Source organism: Zingiber officinale, chromosome 4A, assembly GCF_018446385.1.
Source record: "Zingiber officinale cultivar Zhangliang chromosome 4A, Zo_v1.1, whole genome shotgun sequence".
Classification (NCBI taxonomy): Eukaryota; Viridiplantae; Streptophyta; class Magnoliopsida; order Zingiberales; family Zingiberaceae; genus Zingiber; species Zingiber officinale.
This window is the reverse complement of record NC_055992.1, coordinates 74,418,907-74,439,688: the sequence shown is the minus strand read 5'-3', so window position 1 is coordinate 74,439,688 and position 20,782 is coordinate 74,418,907. Positions and strand designations below refer to the sequence as shown.

Genomic DNA, 20,782 nt, shown 5'->3' with positions numbered 1-20,782 from the left:
AACCAAATCACGAAAACCAAGAAAATAGGCCTCGTAAAACTTGGCTCGATACGAATAAATTGTCGCGGAGGAGTCCTACTGAGAAATTTCGACAACATCCCCATATGGGTGACGATATGAGGCATACATCATGAAATACATCGACCATCGGTTGGAATATATATCACAACCACGTGTTATATATTCACCCTCAATGAAGCAGAAATAAACAACCACGCGGTTATATAATCGACCCACTCGGTACTAAAATCAACATGCGGAAATCACGAATAACGATTACAAACATAAAGCAACTAGCTGATGAGAAACAAACCACGATAATATCAAACCAAAATCAAGAGAACACAAATCGTGAACAAGTCAACCCAATACAAATAGCGTAAGATATACCAAAATCGTAAGATCGCCCTCGAATGTGACGTGGGATGGCGGACAGGCTCTCCAGGCGACTCCATAAATCCTTTACCTGCTACCTGGTGAAATTACCAATATACGGGGTGGTAAGTATAAAGACTCAGTGGGTAATAGACGGATGGTGCATGAGTAAAGTAAAGAACTAGAGATGTAAAGGTATACAGTCTCGTATGGAAATAGCAGATACTACGGTGATATCATAATAAGTGTCCATACCTAAAACCGTATCCTAGGCTAGTAGTAAAGGTAAAGTGTGGCAAAGTCCGCTACAGATCTGCTCATAACTACGTGGTATCATGTGAGGTATATACGTCTCGATAAGTAAATCGATTATCAAAACACGTATCAGCGGTATAAACCTCAACTATGTAAACATAACGATAAATAAACAACGTGGCGTAATCTAGCGTAGATAAGCAACAAGGTAAGTAAACAACGGAGGATATAATAATAACGGTATGCGCGGATAGTCACTCCGCCCCCTCAAGTCCGGCCCGGTATGGGCGAGGCGGGACAATGATAGACTATACACCACTCCAGCTACCACTTACTCTCGAGGTGGTCGAGGGACGATTCGTAGTAGGTGAATAGCTACATCTGCGGGGGTCCCTTTGCCGCGACTCACTGGAGACACTACCCGGCGGGTGTGCGAGTGGAAGTGCAGAGCGTGCGGCGCTCAGCTACCACTACCCGTGGGTGGGCGGGTGTGCGGCCACTGCGGCAACAGCCGCCTCGACCACGGGAGGCAGGATCGGTTGGCGATGCGAGTGACATGATCACGAGCAATCAGCGATCGTCGTATATATAGCGAAGCAGGTATGCTACATGAAGCTAGCATGCTCAATAAGGTGTGTAAATAAACAGCAATCAAAGCATGTAAACATGGTATCAGGTGTATATATCCAATACCTAATATCTAATGTCTGGCATCTGGTATCTGGTATCTGGTATCTGATACCTAGTAATATAGTATCTACTAAATATCATCGATAACAATGAGAGACTGTATAGATACAGAAACGAGTAGCTCAAAGATTGAGTGGAAGTATCAAACGCAGAAAAAATAAGAGTGGAGTCAAGATAGATACAGCAACTATCTGAACATAAAGCTCATGCAATAAGATCAATGTGCTAAAGAGATAAAGTAAGAAGTACCCGCCTTAAATGTAGATCAAGCTAACAATACCCGCGTCAAGGTGCTTGTCTCAAATTAACGTCTTGCATAACCATATAATATACAGTTTAGCTAGTTAAATAAGCGACAACTAGCTAAACCCAAAGATCCAAACCCATAGATAAAACCCTAATCGCAATAGTTAACCTAAATCCTTAATCTAATTAGGTTTAATTAAACCCACAATTCCTTCACTTCAATCCCACTCTCATCCCCCATATGAAAATCAACATTTCTAGTTAACACACCTCATCTACCATCAATTCATTTTCAACAATCCCTTCCACATATCCCTATGAGATCCAAGCCGAACATGATTTAACAATTCATTAGCAATCCTAATAGAACATATCAACGATAGGAAATCCAAAAGACAACCACTGATGAAAACTCACCCTGATAATGCAGGAAACGATCAAATGCCTAACCCTCAACAAAACATTGCTCTGTTGATACCAAAACTAGCAGTAAATCATCCACTTCAATTATCAATCCAGATCCTATTCATAGAGCTCTATACAAAATCCTGGAAAACAGAAACAAAACTCACCTTAATCTATCACCTTCCCAAACTTACCACAATCCAGCTTTGTAGCTGCTCGATGCAGGATCAGGGATGCCATGATGAACGGATCTACAACGAACAGCTCAATAGTACAAGAGCACAGAGCTAATCTGCTCTCGGTGGTAGCTGGCTTGAACACACTGCTAGGGCATAATTAGGAGAGGAAGGAAACTCGCGAGAGGAAGAATCGAGAGGGAGAAGAAAGGACCTCAACGTCGGCTACTTGTGTGGTCAAAAGGCAACACCGGCGATCGACACATGGTGATGGCGACGCGAGTAGGACAGTGGAGCTGGTAAGGGCTGTTACTGGCTCGGGTGCTCAGCACAATCGAAGGGCAACAACAACTGTGAGATGGCGCAGCAGCGTTGGCGATACATCGGAGCTAGGGCACGGCGCGGATGGCAGAAGATCGGCTGAGAGGGTAGCAATGTCGGTGTAGCTTCGATTGGAGCGATTCCAGCGAAGAGCAGCGGTGAAGCTAGGGCATGGGATCCCCCCGGTTGAGGACCATCTTATGCGAGACAACTCGATGGAGAAGAAGATGATGCAACAACGTTATCGCGAGAAGCAGAAAGCGATGTCGATGGTCAACCAGCGGCGGTGGATCAATAGCTATGGATCGCAGGTGCGAAGAGGGAAAATTGACGCTAGGTGGCGCTGCGATGGCCGATGGCATCACTGAGGAAGCTCGGCGGTCAGCACCGGGCGGATCGCGGTGCGGTGACAACGTCGGGATCTGAGGGTAGGCGATGCGGCACTGGTCACGATCGTAACTTGCTCCGGCGAGGAGCGGTGCTGCACAGTCGACGATCGATGTAGGGAGGTGGTGGCGCGATTGGTGGCATGGAGTGGCTTGGTCGGGCAACGGCGCAAGAGAGGAAAGTGTAGGTGTGCGGCGGATCGAGCGAGAGAGGAAGAAAGGATCGGATGGGGAAATTAGGGAACTTAGGTTTTCAAAAACACTTAAATACTTATGTTTAAGTTAATTAAATCTAAGTAAATTCCTCAATCAACTCCCACTTAATTGGAATCTTAAAGGGACTTTCCCGTAGCCCAATAATTGATCCCCTTAAAATACGCCAAACGGACTCCGAAAAATTCTTAGAAAATTCCTAGAAATTCTTGAAAAATCCAATAAGATTATTTGTCCAATAACCTTATTATTTAAATATTATTTAGGTGCTGTATTTTACACGTAGTATAATTTGGTATTAGTTTATCTTAACTATATAATTACACTAGTACACTTAGAGTGTATTGAGTAGGATCATTAGAGGTCGTTTCTTTTTATACTGACTTTATAAAGGAACAAAGACCTCAGTTATTATGGAAGTATGTGCTCTTAATCCTAATATAATAACAACTACATATATTTAATATTTATTTCTTTAATTTATCAATGGGTGAGATTTAGTTCGATAAATCAATAAGCCCGATAAGTTGGGAAATGATATTACTAATAATGTGTGTTGTTGATTATAGAAGGAAGCTGTGTCCTAGTAATCTAGGTTGAGAATGACCCCAAGAGGAGCTCATAAGGATTGTCATGTTAAACCCTGCAGGTGAACTTAGTCCGACATGATGATAAGGTTGAGTGATACTACTCTTGGACTAATATATTAATTAAGTGAGTTGTTAGTAACCCATTTAATTAGTGGATATTAATTATCTTAAACACAGGGAGACTAATACACTCATAATAAGAAGGAGCCCAAAATGTAATTTGGGATTAGTGCGGTAATTCAATAATAATTTTTTAGTGGAATGAATTATTATTGATGAAATTAAGTTTGGTGTTCCGGGCGAACACGGGAAGCTTAATTTCATCGGGAGACCAAAATCAATTCCTCCTCTCGGTCTCTATCGTAGCCTCTTGTATATAGAGAATTATATCCACCTATACCCACCTTCTTACCCAACCTATAGGGGTTGGCCAAGCCAAGCTTGAAGCTCAAGCTTAGGGTCGACCAAGCCTAAAGGTTGAGCCTTAAGGTGGTCGGCCAATTGCTTGGAGCTCAAGCTTAGGTGGTCGGCCACATCATATTAAAAAGAGATTTTTATTAAAATTATTTCTTATGTGGATATCATGGTTTTAAAAGAGAGTTTGAAATTTAAATCTTTCCTTTCATAGCTTTCTACAAAGGATTAAGAAAAGATTTGAAATCTTTCCTTATTTGTAGATTAAAAGGTAGATTTTAATTTTGAGAAAACTTTCCTTTTTAACCATGTTCATGATTTAAAAGAGAGTTTAAAAATTAAATATTTCTTTTATAAAGCTTCTACAAAAGATTAAGAAAAGATTTGATATTTTTCTTTATTTGTAGATTAAAAGAAATTTTAATTTTTAGAGATAACTTTCTTTTTATCCACATGCTTAAAAGAAAGTTTTAATTTATAAAATTTCTTTTTTATAATCCACCATGAAGGGAAAAATTATTGAAGAAATTTTTTATAAATTTCTGGAGACAAATTAGGAAGTGTTAATTAATTAAAACTCTCCTTGTTTATAGCTTTAATGTGGCCAGCCATGTAATGTGAGAAGAGAAAATTATTTTTAATTAAATAAATTTTCCTTTTCTTGGCAAAAGAATTAAGGAAGTTTTTTATTTAAATTTTCTTATTTGCCAAGACCAAGGATTATAAAAGAGGGGGTAGAGGTGCCTTCATGGCTAATGACTCTATTCTATTCTTCCTCTCTTTTCCTCCTTGGTGGTTGATCCTAGCTTCTCCCTCTTCTCTTCTTCTTGTGGTCAGCGACAACTTCTCTAGGAGCTTGGTTGGTGGCCGGATTTTACTTGAAAAAGAAGAAAAAGGAGGAGGAGGCTTTGTTTCCTGGCATCCCTTGGAGTTTGGTGGTGGCCGAACTTCATCCTTTCATGGAGCTATTGTGGTGGCCGAATATTGCTTGGAGAAGAAGGTGGCTTAGGTGGATTCTCATCTCGGTAGATCGTTGCCCACACAACGTCCGGGATAAGAAGAGGAATACGATAGAAGATCAAGAGGTTATTTGCTTATAAAGAAAGGTATAACTAGTAATTGTTTTCCGCATCATACTAGTTTTCTTTGTATAAGTTATTTTTGGAAATACCAAACACAAGAGGCATATGATTCTAGAGTTTTCATATTTGTTTCGAATTTGTGTTTCTTTTCTTTTATTTTTCTAATTTGTGATTCGATTGTTCTTTTTGGTTAAACTTAGAGTTATTTAAGGAAATTAAATATTAGCTTTCCTTAAAAGGCTTTGTCTAGGCGGTGGTGGTTGCTCCCATATCCAAGAAGGTCATGTGCCTCGCCATGCAGTCCTGGAAGCTAATTTTGGAAATTAATATTTAATGGAATTAATAACATAGGTGGATTTGGATCAATAGTGTTAAGTTCCGCTTGCGATCCAAATCTAAACCATCAAGAACAGATAAGTTATGTTAAGTTCCGTCTGTGATTTCTAATTTAACTTCTAAAGAACACAATAGGTTATTTAAGGAAAGGTTCGACACTTGTACAAAAAAAATTTGTACAGTGGAACCGGTACATTTTCCTAGGACTAACCAACAATTGGTATCAGAGATAGGGTTTGCCTCTGTGTGTTTGGTTTTCAAATTAGGTTGTGCACATGTCATACATAATTTAGGCAGGATAATAGTAGGATGTGCTAACTTTGTGGTTGCAGGCTCCAACTATTATGGCTTATAGATGTTGTGTGTGCATGATTGTATGTAACTAATACAGCAGGAGTTGTATTAGCCCTAGGATTTGAGAATTTTATTTTCGATCTAGATTACATGTACATTTCCTCGTGGAATATAGGATCGATATATGTAAAATTCTATTTTTGTCGCGAATCGGATTCTTGAAGGCGTGGTACTTTTAGAGCACCAAAGGCGCAGCAGAATAAGAAGCAAGATGGATGCGACGACTCGACCCGATGGCAGTGGCTAAAGATGGCAACAGCTAGGGTTGGAGCACACGGAAGACAGTGATGGAAAAATGTCATAATAGTTGGAAAATAAATTTCCATATTTATTGATTTTATTTACTGTGATGTGTGTGTATGCATGTGATGTATGCTAGGATAGTTTAAAATTCCTCACTTTAAATAACTAAGTGGGAGAGGGATTTATTTTAATAAATTTCATGGTCTCCATTACTGGTTTGTAAGTGATGCAAACAAACTTGTGCGTTGGCTCTGAGTGCCTTCCTCCATATCGGATGAGTTTGTTTGAGGATCACTAGATCAAACTTCCATTTTGGATGACTATAGGAAATTAATTAAGAGCGTGTGATCTTCCCCATCGGAAGGGGCACAATCTTATTAATGGACTTAGTGTCAAGTAATGGTATACACTTAGGCATGTCTAATAGTATCCTCCCCATCGGAGTCACTGCTATTATTTGTGTGACCGAAGAAAACCAACTATTAATTTGTCATAAAGATAGGTTGACAAGATAATAAAATTAAAAACCCCTCTTACAAATGTTGAGATTTTGTATACGTCCACACTATCGTGGCATACAAAAATTCATGGTGTATGAGGTAATTTTATTTGTCAGTTTGACAAGGAAATAAAATTAATGGGAAAACCCCCTCTAACAAATGTTTGGTTTTGTATACGTCCACACTATAGTGGCTTACAAAATTCACGGTGTTTGAGGTAATTTTATTTGTCATAAAAACTTATTGACAAGATAATTAATGGATAAAACCCTCCTCTAACAAATGTTTGAATTTGTATACGTCCACACTATTGTGACATGCAAAATTCACGGTGTTTGAGGTGTTGGTGAATTTAAATAATATTGTTTTGAGGAATCAATATTATTTCAAATTCAAAGTTTTTGACCAAATATTTGATAGACCAACTATTAATTTTATTTGTCATAAAGTTAGGATGACGAAATAATAAAATTAATGAATAAAATCTCCTCTTTGATTTTGTATACGTCCACACTATCGTGGCATACAAAATTCATGGGGATTTTAAGGTGTTAGTCTTGACCAAATATTTTTGTGATTCTTAGGATTTAAAATGTTTGTCAATCCCCTAGTTGTTATACTATAGAATAGACTTAGTAGTCCCAATTGTAATAATTGGAAATAGGACTTGGACATTTAGGTAGACTGCCCTCTTAGAACTAAGAACAAAATAGGTGTATTTCATTCATTAGTTAATACATGATTAGTGGTGTTATCTACCGGTATCTGGTGTGTAGATACGGGAGTCACTGATCATGTCTGCAATTCATTACAGAGGTTCCAGGAAACCTGATAACTATATGAAGGGGAAGTCACCGTCTACATGGGCACTGCTGCAAAAGTGGTAGTTGTTGCAGTGGGAGATGCTTATCCTCTGATAGGAATAAAATATGGATTTTAAGAAATTATCTTTACGTACCAAGTTTAGAAAGAATTTGATTTCGGTTTCTAAACTATCAAAGAATAGATATTCTATCTATTTTGATAACAAACTTGTTATCAAGAAAATAGGAAAGATATCTATTCTGATACGTTGGTTGACAATTTATAAATCCAATAACTCCCACAATGCAATAAATGGAAATTAGTAACACATCTTCTAACTTTAATAAGAGAAAGGAACCTTCGGAAATAAACCAATCACATCCTTGGCAGTCTAAGGCTAGGTTATATTAACTTGAGTAGGATTCAAAGGATAAAAATCAATGAACTCTTAGGTTCATTGGTAGTGAAAATCTTTCCAATCCTGCGGGTCTTACTTGGAAGGGAAATAACCAAGAAGCTTTTAAAGTCTAAGGGGTATAGAGCCGATGATGTGTTGGAATTGGTTCATTTTGATTTGTGTGGTCCTATGACTATCCAGACAAGAGGTAGGTTCGAATATTTTGTCTATTTTATAGACAACTATTTGAGATATAGATACATTTACTTGATGCACCGCAAGACTAAGTACTTTGATTAGTTCAAAGAGTACAAGGCTGATGCGGAGAAACGTCAAAGTAAAAGTATCAAGTCACTATGGTAATATTGTACTGGCGAGTACCTCTTGGGAGAATTTAGGAGTCACTTATCAGAAGAAGGGATTCAATCCCAACTAAGTGCACCTGGTACACCCCAACAGAATGGTGTAGTGGAAAGAAGGTATGAGGCTCTTATGGAATAATTAGATCGATAATGAGTTATTCAGAAAATTACTAAATTCGTTTTAAGGAAATACACTGGAAACGGAAGTGAACATAGTACCTTCTAAGTCAGAACTCTCTACTCCCATAGAATTACAGAATGGGTGTAAGCCTAGTCTGAAGCATATTCGGATTTGGGTGGTCTAGCACATGAGAGACAAGATAGGCAGGAGTTCACTTGTTTAAGAGTTATCCTAGAGAAACGAAAGGAGATTTATAGTCCACAAAATCGAAAGGTCATTGTTAGCACCAATGCCCGATTTCATAAAAGGACTATACAATGAACCACAAGCTCATAAGTAAAATTGTTCTTAAAGAAATGACACGTCTAAACTAGTACCAACTGTACAAGATGAAATATCACAAAAAAAAAACTGCAACACGTATCACAAATGATACACAATTGCAGAAAGTGCCTCGTCGTAGTGGGAGGGTTGTTAGGCAACCTAAAAGATTCATGTTTTGGGAGAGTCTTTGGACTTGATCCCTTATGAACATGAACCTGATCCCCGGACATATGACGAAGCACTCCAAGATAAAGATGCAGCATCTTTGCAAAGAGCAATAAATACAGAATTAGAATATATGTATTCTAATAAAGTCTGGGAGCTTATAAAACCACCAGATGGTGTAAAAGCCATTAGGTGTAAAGAGGTCCACAATAGAAAAAGAGAGATAGACGGGAAGATAGAAACTATCAAAGCAAGGTTTGTTGAAAAAGGAAACTTTTTCACCGGTAGTCATGCTTAAGTCTATCCAGATTCTTTTATCTATTTAGCAAGTGGATGTCTTAATGGAAGTCTTGAAGAAAACATCCATATATAGCAACCAGAAGGGTTCATTGCAAAGAGCAAAGAGCATCTTGTGTGTAAGCTCAATCAGTCTATGGACTAAAGTAAAACTTCAAGGTCTTAGTACATCCGGTTTAATAAAGTAATCCAGACCTATGGATTTATAACCGAATGAGTTTTGTGTATACAAGAAGTGTGATGGAAACGTGGTGATATTTCTTGTACTATACGTAGATAACATTTTTGGTAGTTGGAAACAATATCAAAGTGCTGTCAGAAGTAAGGGTATGGTTGTCCAAATAATTCGATATGAAGGACTTGGGAGAATGCATATATTCGTGGGATCAAAGGGATCGCAAGAAAAGAATATATTTTACTTATCCCAAGATTCATATATTGAAACAATCCTTGCTCATTTTAAGCATGCAAAACTCCAAGAAAGGTTTCTTACATTTTTAGCATGGAGTAGTTTTATCTAAAGAGATGTCTCCGAAGATATCAAAGGAGACAGAGGAAATGAAGACAGTTCCTTGTGCTTCGGCTGTCGGAAGCCTAATATGCACAAGATCAAAAATCTGCTTTGCCATGGGCACGGTTAGCAGATATCAAAGTAACCCTGGACAAGGACATTGGACTACGGTAAAGCATATATAGAAGTACCTTAGAGGCACTAGAGATTATATGCTAGCTTACAAGACAGATAATTTGCTCCCTGTGGGTTGCACGGATTTTGACTTCCAATCGAATAGGGACAATAGTAAGTCAACCTCGGGGTTTTGTGTTTACTTTAGGAGGTGAAGTCATAACTATGGAGGAGTGTTAAGCATAGGTGTTTTTTCGGACTCCACCACAGAAGCTAAGTATATGGCAGCCTCTGAGGTAGCCATAGAAGCTGTATGGCTCAGATACTTCAAGATAAACATAGATATGATTTCTGGTTTACCCAAAATAATTTGGTGCAGTAGCAAACTCAAAGAAACCATAAGTCCATAAGGCAAGTAAACACAATAGAGCGCAAGTACTACCCAATACGAGAAATTATATAACGAGGAGAAGTTGTTGCCGCTTAGATTGCATCAAGTGATAACCTGGAAGATCCTTTCACTAAGGCCCTTAAGGCAAGAGCTTTTTGATGGACATATTGAAGGGTTGGGAATCAGATGTATGACAACAGATATGACAACTTAGTCTTTTAGTATAAGTGGGAGATTGTTAGGATGTATACTAAAAGCCTAGCTTTTGATATAAACATTTATCTAGAAATAAAAATCACATTGGTCAAATGTCTACATTTATGATAAATGTAGTTGTTCAATTAATTTATATTGTAGATAACATGGTGTGTGGAGTCACACATAGAGAATCATGTTATCAGTACCTTATAAATTATAAACAGTAGCTCACGACCAAGATGGAAAGGAACAAACCGTTGGAAGGTCGTAGTGTAATTAGGTATTAGTTTATCTTAATTATATAATTATACTAGTATACTTAGAGTGTATTGAGTAGGACCATTAGAGGTCGTTTCTTTTTATACTGACTTTATAAAGGAACAATGACCTCAGTTATTATGGAAGTGTGTGCTCTTAATCCTAATATAATAACAACTACATATATTTGATATTTATTTCTTTAATTTATCAATGGGTGAGATTTAGTTCGATAAATCAATAAGCCCGATAAGTTGGGAAATGATATTACTTATAGTGTGTGTTGTTGATTATAGAAGGAAACTATGTCCTAGTAATCTAGGTTGAGAATGACCCCAAGAGGAGCTCATAAGGATTGTCATGTTAAACCCTGCAGGTGAACTTAGTCCGACATGACGATAAGGTTGAGTGGTACTACTCTTGGACTAAGATATTAATTAAGTGAGTTGTTAGTAACTCATTTAATTAATGAACATTCATTATCTTAAACACAGGGAGACTAACACACTCATAATAAGAAGGAGCCCAAAATGTAATTTGGGATTGGTGGGGTAGTTCAATAATAATTTTTTAGTGGAATGAATTATTATTGATGAAATTAAGTTTGGTGTTCCGGGCGAACACGGGAAGCTTAATTTCATTGGGAGCCTAAAACCAATTCCTCCTCTCAGTTCCTATCGTAGCCTCTTGTATATAGAAAATAATACCCACCTATACCCACCTTCTTACCCAACCTATAGGGGCCGGCCAAGCCAAGCTTGAAGCTCAAGCTTAGGGTCGACCAAGCCTAAAAGTTGAGCCTTAAGGTGGCCGGCCAATTGCTTGGAGCCCAAGCTTAGGTGGCCGACCACATCATATTAAAAAGAGATGTTTATTAAAATTATTTCTTATGTGGATATCATGGTTTTAAAAGAGAGTTTGAAATTTAAATCTTTCCTTTCATAGCTTTCTACAAAGGATTAAGAAAAGATTTGAAATCTTTCCTTATTTGTAGATTAAAAGGTAGATTTTAATTTTGAGAAAACTTTCCTTTTTAACCATGTTCATGATTTAAAAGATAGTTTAAAAATCAAATATTTCTTTTATAAAGCTTCTACAAAAGATTAAGAAAAGATTTGATATCTTTCCTTATTTGTAGATTAAAAGAGATTTTAATTTTTAGAGATAACTTTCTTTTTATCCACATGGTTAAAAGAAAGTTTTAATTTATAAAATTTTCTTTTTATAATCCACCATGAAGGAAAAAATTATTAGAGAAATTTTTTATAAATTTCCAGAGATAAATTTGGAAGTTTTAATTAATTAAAACTCTTTATAGCTTTAATGTGGTCGACCATGTAATGTGAGAAGAGAAAATTATTTTTAATTAAATAAATTTTCCTTTTCATGGCAAAAGAATTAAGGAAGTTTTTTATTTAAATTTCCTTATTTGCCCAGACCAAGGATTATAAAAGAGGGGGTAGAGGTGTCTTCATGGCTAACGACTCTATTCTATTCTTCCTCTCTTTTCCTCCTTGGTGGCCGACCCTAGCTTCTCCCTCTTCTCTTGTTCTTGTGGCCAGCGGCAACTTCTCTAGGAGCTTGGTTAGTGGCCAGATTTTACTTGAAGAAGAAGAAGGAGGAGGAGGCTTTGTTTCCTAGCATCCCTTGGAGCTTGGTGGTGGTCGAACCCCATCCTTTCATGGAGCTATTGTGGTGGCCAAATATTGCATGGAGAAGAAGGTGGCTTAGGTGGATTCTCATCTTGGTAGATCGTTGCCCACACAATGTCCGGGATAAGTAGAGGAATACGGTAGAAGATCAAGAGGTTATTTGCTTACAAAGAAAGGTATAACTAGTAATTGTTTTCCGCATCATACTAGTTTTCTTTGTATAAGTTATTTTGGAAATACCAAACACAAGAGGCATATGATTCTAGAGTTTTTAGATTTGTTTCGAAGTTGTGTTTCTTTTATTTTATTTTTCAAATTTGTGATTCGATTGTTCTTTTTGGTTAAACCTAGAGTTATTTAAGGAAATTAAATATTAGCTTTCCTTAAAAGGCTTTGTCTAGGCGGTGGTAGTTGCTCCCATATCCAAGAAGGTCATGTGCCTCGCCATGCAATCCTAGAAGCCAATTTTAGAAATTAATATTTAATGGAATTAATAACATAGGTGGATTTGGATCAATAGTGTTAAGTTCCGCTTGCGATCCAAATCTAAACCATCAAGAACATATAAGTTAAATTTGGAATCAATGATGTTAAGTTCCGTCTACGATTCCTAATTTAACTTCTAAAGAATACAATAGGTTATTTAAGGAAATGTTCGACACTTGTACAAAAAATTTTTGTACAGTGGAACCGGTACATTTTCCTAGGACTAACCAACAACAAAACTGTCGGCCAAGCTCTTCTCCTCCTTTACATCGCATTTTTCCCTTCTTTCTCTCTGCCCTAGAGTCCACCCGAGCCCTTCCTCTTCCTTGATCTTACGCCGCCTTCTGTCTTCCATATGACACCGTCGGGCTCTCTTCAAATTTTCACTGATGGTGGTGCTGCTCTGCTAGATCATCACGTTTCCTTGATCACCCGATGAATTGATGTCGCACCTTCTTCCCTATTGAGTGAGCCTCCGTATGGCCCTTCTTCCGAGATGGACGCACTAACCAAGTTGGTCAGTCGTCGCTCCTTCCTCCTTCTCTTGCCGCAGAATTCCACAATCCACCTTGCCGACACTGTGGATTCCTTGGCACCTGAGGGGATTTGATTTGGAGGTTAGTAGCTTCATCCAGCCCTGATTATCGATTTTAACAATATGTCTCTTTAGCTGTGAATCATCGATTACTGGATCTACTTTAGGGATTAACAGCAACACTGGTTTTCTTTGGTCATTATTTTTCTCGACAACCCTCTTCTCCGACAGTGAGGCAACAGGAGAAGCTTTATTGAGGGTAAGGTGTTAATCCAAATTACTGTTGGTATGGTTAGGGATAGCTGGTCATGTGGTTTCGGTATAATTGAGGCTAAAATGTTGGATCTAATCTAATCTTCGGGTTAGATCCGATATATTAATCGAGATCAATAAATAAATTAGGGTTTCCTGATTAATAGGAAATTTGATTAAGCTATTGGATATCTGCGAGCATGGCTTAATTATATGCATGTTGTTACAGGACTTTGATTCGAGACGGACATCTTGACGTGGGATCTATTTCGGATACGATTTCCATTTTTTAGTCGGGTACCTTTGACTTATCTTTTTGATATTGTCATTCTGATATGCTTAGTGAGTTATAACTAGTAGTAATAGTTATGCTTATATCTGCTTGGTATGTCACTACTTGATACCGTAGTTTACCATATTGTTATCTGTGATGCATTTATGCTTATGTCCTCTTGATTCTTGCATTATGTACTTATGTAGTGACATACGATGCATTACCAGATATAGGTCTAGCTACTAGATATATTTGACATGTGTATCTAGTTTGTTACCTGGCATGTGTACCTAGATCATTGATATGGACTTGGTTTTCCTTTTGGTACACATTATGAGGAGGATGGTATTTTCAGGAGTTACATGCTTAGTGTCATGCACCATTTTGCATGATTGCATGCTGAGCGATTGTCGGCTCCATTGTTGTTGAGCACATCACCAGTTACATGATCTGCACACACAACCACTCATGGGTTAGTGGTATATCAGGCAAGGTGTGTGCAGTTTGCTCTATCAGGGCTCCTCTGGTCCGCTCATGGGTAGTGTGACTGTAACGTGGTAGCAGGCAAGGATCCCTCCTCTTGACTATGGCACAGGGAGATGAGAGCTTTGGCTCCCCCACTCTGTTTGGGGTAGGAGGATAGGTGTACTCCGACAGCATCCTGTCCACTTGGTCACTCTGGAGTAGTAATGGCAAAGTGCACAGTTGTCATAGCCCTACCCACTCGATCTCACTATCGCGTGTGAGATAGCTGACTGGCGTCAAGGGTGACCATGTCATTTGCATCATATACATGGATTGCGTTTATTACTTGTGATTGTTGCATATTTGATGCTATATTTTTGTGGTTGCATATGATTGACATGAGGTATTTGGTCTAACGACCCTTATATCCGGATAGAAGGTCCTGGTGAGTACAGGTTCTTTATTTGTTTAGTTCTTTGCATTTCCTGTTATTGATCAGAAACTGTACTCCATGGTTATTACAGATAGTTATATCTGATTATACATGTCAGCTTGATACCCGCTGAGTTCATTGAACTCACCCTATTGCTTTATTTTCCTATTTCAGGTTGAAGCTGTCAGGAGATTCCAGTTACTAGTCCCCACTCCATGTTGTGACGGTTTTCTGTTTTTCAGTCTTTGTTTTCTTGTTATGAATATACATACTGGTGATGTGTGTGGGTTGCACTTGTGGATTTTATATCGTGATTTGAGTATGCTACCCATGTTTTCCGCTGTGAAAGTTTTCTGTTATATTGTGTTTTTCTTCACTATAGTGGAGTAGGTATTATTATAAACTGCATGGTTATGTAGTCAGCCGGAGGCTGATTTATTATAAACTTCGTGGAATGTTCATTTATTGTATTGTATATGTTCCGGTCGTGTTGGCCGAGCATTGAGAGGCCCTGAGGGCTGTGTAAACAAGTTTCAGATTGTCACTCATATAAGGGAGATGTTGTCGAAATTTCACCGATAGGGACTCCCCTCGGGTGTGACAGTAAGTCCATTTATTATTAGCATTATTATTTTCTATTTGTTTTCTCTAACTTAAACGTATTGCCAAACATCAAAAAGGGAGAGATTGTTGGAGCAATCCCAATGGTCCGTGCGACCATGTGTTTTAGTGTCTGGGAAGGGTTTAAGTTATGTTTACCCTTGTTATTTGATATGTGTATGTGAGTGTGCAAGTTTGCAAGATACACATATGACTCAGCTTGATGGATTCGAGACCGGTGAAGGATGGAGCATCCGAGGGACCGTGGACAAGACAACAAGGACAAGGGCCGAGGGAAGCAACTTCGAGCCATACACAAAGGATGACATTGAGTATGAGCCACGGGCTTGGATGTGTTAGTAATTAGCCCTAAGAGCCAATCATGAGATGATTAGGCCTTTTGCGTTACTCATTTAGTTAGACTTAAATGAACTCACTCATTGGATTGAGTCCAATCCAAATTAAACACATTGGATTAATGGGTTAGACTCAATGGGTTAGACTTATTGGGTTATTAGATTAATGGTTAATCCAATATAATAAATCCAACCCATTAAGAGGAATACAAAGAGACAAAAGACCCTTGGTATTCATGGGATGAATATAAATAGCCCTTTGTAATGAATTTTTCATAAGTGTTGAAAAGTGAAGAAAATGGTGTCTCTTCATCTCCCCCTTCTTCCTCCTCCTTCCATGGCCGAACCAATCTTCTTGCTAGCACAAGAAGATGGCTCTTCTCCGAAGGCTTCGTCCATGCGAAGAACGAAGGATATGTTTGTGTGGATATTGTAGAGGCGCGGACGCTTGAACGCGTTGAGATCTGGATCCAAAGAAAAGGCTGTTGTCGGATTGCGAAGGGCATGCAACAAAGATATAATCCTATCATGTAACTCAGTATAGATTGCTTTAGCAATATTTCTTCCCTTCGCATGGATCTGCTGGATAGACGATCTAGTTAATTTCTGCTGCGCTTAAGCGTGTTTAGCACGCTAGATCCCTACAGTATGCATCAGAGGTATGAGAGCTAAAGGAAGTAGGATTGAAGGAAAAAGTTCAAGGCTACAAAGAAGAGTCAAGTGAGTCGTGAGAGTCCGAGAGAAATGTACTCGGGAAGAAAACTCTAAGTTTAGGATTGTACCGGTCAACTGGTATTGGAACCAGTCAACTAGGGATGAGCACAGAGAGGTTCTATGTCCGAACAGCTAGGATCAGTTGACTAGTGTTGACACTGGTCGACTAGTAAAGAGCCATTGTCCAGACACCAGTCGACTGGTGTAAGGACCAGTCAACTGGTAACGGTCAAATAGTAGGGTTGTTTTCCCAAGCTCTATATAATAGAGCTTGGGGTGGTTGGCTTTCACTACAACAAAAATTGCAAACGACAACGGATATTATCTGTTGTCGTAGGGTGAAAAAACCGTTGTAACTGAGGGTGTTGTAGAATGTATGGCCCTACGACAACGGTTTTGAATCCGTTGTCTTTGTAGACATTTGACAACGGTTTTTATCCGTTGTTGTATATATGCTCAAATTTGGCTACGAAGGATACGACAACGTTTTAAAACCGTTGTAGTAGATAATTTCAACAACAGAAATAAATCGTTGTGGTAGACTTTTTTTACAACAGATATAAACTGTTGTGGTAGATAATATTTACTCGTTTTACTTTTTTTTTACAACAGTTTTAATATATTTTACAACGGATAAAATCGTTGTCTTTTATCACTTTTTTCAAAAAAAAATCGTTGTGGTTTACATAGTTTTTACAACATTTTTAACTGTTGTCTTTAATGTTCATTAATACCAAACAACCAATCTTATTTTACTATAAGCAAACCACCAATACAAAACTAAATATTTACTACATTAAATCCAAAATAAACATCCATATATACAAAATGAGTTGTTACTCATCAAAATACACATGTTTTCCATTACTGTTCTCCATATACATTAAATCACATGTTTTCCATTTGTTGTTCTCCATATGGCGCGCTTTTAATTTACAAATTAGCAAGGCAAGCTACATCCTAACAAAGCTCACTTCTTGCATCAAAAAAACTCAAGCCTCACGAATTGCCCCACCTGCAAAAGAAAAATTCAACAAAACTTATAAAATTCCATAATTCCATATTATAGTCTACATGACAACATGAATTCTTGGAAAATAAGCAATACAAGGAAACATGCCATTTTATACTCGAAGTTGCATGTTTGAGGTGGTTATAGTCAAAATTACTATAAATATGATTACCAAAGAATAAGAGCAACTAAAAAACTACTTTTATCCAGTTAGGGAAAAAAATAGACAATTGCAAATTTTCCTCCTTCTCTTACATTTTCAACTAATGACTAGTTTAAAGAGGATTTTTTGTAACTTCATCAAGTTTTACATTGACTCAAACTTATGACTACCCTTGAACATAATCTTTGAGTATCTATTTGTACATGTTACAGAACTGTTAGCCACTGCTAGAAGAAATGGAGAAACTCTTCCAACTAATGTACTCCATGTGACTCAAGGAGCCTTATCAAAATATGGTTCTAATAATAATAATAATAAATCCTCTCTTAATCAGCTGCATTCATGAGTAACACACTGGAAGAGGAATATCAAGGTTGTGTCTGAAAGGAAAAGAACTCTGGTATTCACAAAATATAATTTAACCGTCAGTCCTTGCATAATGCATAAACAACTAAATAAGCGTCATGTAACATCAAATGTTAGAATGAGGTATTGGGCAAAGGTATGTGTATAATTTATTTCATGGAACATCAAATGTAGAAACAGAGTTTTTTTTTCCTTCAACCAAACATTTAAAAAAAATGAAAATTTCCAAAGCATGACATAACTGCCCAAATCTGCGTTGGATATAGATACTTGGATAATGACACTCAAACAGTGACACTAAGAGTGAACAATCACTAATCCTATTGAACACATGTACAATTTGTAAAAATAGCCATGTTAGAGGTTGCGATCATACTCATGTTGAACTATATCAAGTCCAAGTAACATAGACATGGAACAGTTGTAGCACTGACACCATATTCAACCATATAAGCATTATCATACTAGAGATTTGAATGAACATTAGTTATCAAATTTCGTAAACAGTAAGCAGTAGAGTACTAGCCTTGTATGTTAAACTTGTTGAATGTACAATATCTCATAAGAAAGTTTACCTTTAATGTTATCACAATAATCACATCCAGAGAGAATACACAAATCAATGAACTGATCCATAGTGAGTCTTAGCTCTTCAAGAACCTGAAAAATAATGATAAGAATAAATACAGTAATTCAATTAGCAATAAGCAGAATAAATATACCTTTGAAACGTCAAATTCCATCACAGAGATTTTTTTGGAACTAGGATTCATTAAATGATGGAGAAACCTTGGTACCCCAAAAGTTAAAGTATCCATGTTTTCTGAGGCAACCGTAAACACCTAGAGATTGATAACAAACAAATACGTTTAGGATATTAAAGTTAAAAAAATAAAATAGAATGTGTTACATTGCATCATTTTACCTTGTCACTTTTGCAAAGAGCTGCGCATTGAGCTTCTGCTTCACAGGGTGCCTTTAGATCAGAAAGATGAGTTTAGCTTCTAAAACTAGAGATACAATACTTGTATATTAAGCAATTGCATGCAACTTTAGGAAATGTTTGCAAGAGAAAGTAAAATTGTGTCATTATTAGTTCAAATTCTTGTAGCAAGGATAAAGAATTCAATAAGTGAAAGTGGACTAGTTTACCTCAATAGTAGGCACACCCATTAGTCTTAAGAGACGTTTACAATCTTCATTATGTTGCTTGGTTACTTGTGAAAAAACTCTACAGTCATCTATTGGAATCAAATTCTTCAAGAAAGTAATTTGAAAGTTCAAAATTTATTTAAAGAAACTCTATGTTACATATGAATAAAACAGATAATCAGCATGCTAACTTTATGTTGATTGCATCATAATCAATAAGATCCTCATGGTAATTTCCAATAAAATAGCAATATCAAAGATTACCTTGACAGTCCTTTTGTTGTACTTTTCAATTCCCTCCAAATCACCAGTCTGCAAACAACAAATGTAACCAAGACAGCAAAAGAAATTCTAGCACACTAAGGAGTCCCAATAAAGGTACTTGTTATGCACAAGCTGTTGGTGCAATATCCCTTAGGTCAAGGTTGACTGGTTTGACCAAGCTTGAGTCTTGGTCATAGTTTCGATGTTTGACAATACATGTAGACACATGGACAATGCAGGTGCAGTTGTTCATATGGGGAGATTCTGATCAGGGACTGATCAGTGTGAATTAAGAAGAGTCAAGTAGGTATACCTGACTGGATGGAAATCCTGGTGAGTGAAGCCAGGTGAAAGTCCTAGTGAGTGAAGCTAGGCAGATGGAAATCCTGGTGAGTGAAGCCAGGTGAAAGTCCTAGTGAGTGAAGCTAGGCAGTATGGAAATCCTGGTGAGTGAAGCCAGGTGAAAGACCTAGTGAGTGAAGCTAGGCAGATTGAAAACCCTAGTGAGTGAAGCTAGGTGAAAGTCCAAGTAGGTCAAGAGAGTGACCGGATACTTGGCATGAAAGAAAAGTCCAAGTGGGTCAAAGGGATTGACCGGACACTTGGTGAGGGAGTCCTAGCAGGTCAAGGGAGTGACTAGATGCTAGGCATGACGTACCAACAGGTTAAGTTTGACCGGATGTTGGTTTGGGAGGTTTGAGACTTGGTTTTGGGCAAAAACCAAGCTCTGGATCGATCAGTGGATCGATCCAGACCTTTCCCAGCGAACAGAAAGCCTCTGGATCGATCAGTGGATCGATCCAGAGGTCCCAATCGATTAGTGGATCGATTGGGACGCTGCTGCTTCGCGCGATAAGCGCTGGATCGATCCAGGCGTTTTTCCAGAGCACAGAGGCGCTCTGGATCGATCAGTGGATCGATCCAAAGCCTCCCCGATCGATTGGGAATAATCAAATCGATTGGGATCCGACCGTTGCGTCGTATTTGAGCCGCAGGCGAGCGTTGTCTTCGGCAATCACTTCACAGATTCATTTCAGATCTTCACTAGCTCCTCCACAACTCTTCTCAAGCTCGAGATCGCCAGTTCTTGAAGGTTCTTGGAGGCTCTTCCAAGTCAAGAGGCGGATCAAAGCAAGAAGAAGAAACTAGGGTTAGGGTTTGATTGTAAGCTTGTAAGCTTGTATTTCTTTACTACCCTTTCTTCTTCTTGTATTGAGTCTTGTAGGGCTTCTCCGCCCTTGGTAGTTACCATAAAGGAGAGTTTCATTAGTGGAGGGTGCGTGCGTTGTGTGGATCCTTGGATTAGTCACCTTCCTTGGAGGTGGATACCAAGTAAAATCCGAGTGTTAGCGTGTTTGTATTTGTTTCTTTGTATTTCCGCTGCGCATCCTTGAAGAAACAAGCAACGCCGAGCAACGAGCACGCGAAGAGCTATTCACCCCCCCCCCTCTAGCTACTTTTCGGTCCTAACAAGTGGTATCAGAGCGAGGCCGCTCTTCACCGGAATCATCGCCGGAAGGGTCAAGCATA

At 38.2% G+C, this 20,782-nt stretch overlaps 1 long non-coding RNA gene across 1 annotated transcript; it reads right to left on the bottom strand.

The window, feature by feature from the left end:
- Positions 1 to 439: 439 nt before the first annotated feature.
- On the bottom strand, positions 440 to 3,145 carry LOC121969994. The gene is made up of 4 exons (XR_006108775.1): positions 2,362 to 3,145; positions 2,139 to 2,293; positions 1,984 to 2,034; positions 440 to 473 (listed from the first exon to the last, which is right to left on the bottom strand). It is a non-coding gene; the product is annotated as an uncharacterized LOC121969994 (long non-coding RNA).
- Positions 3,146 to 20,782: the final 17,637 nt, after the last annotated feature.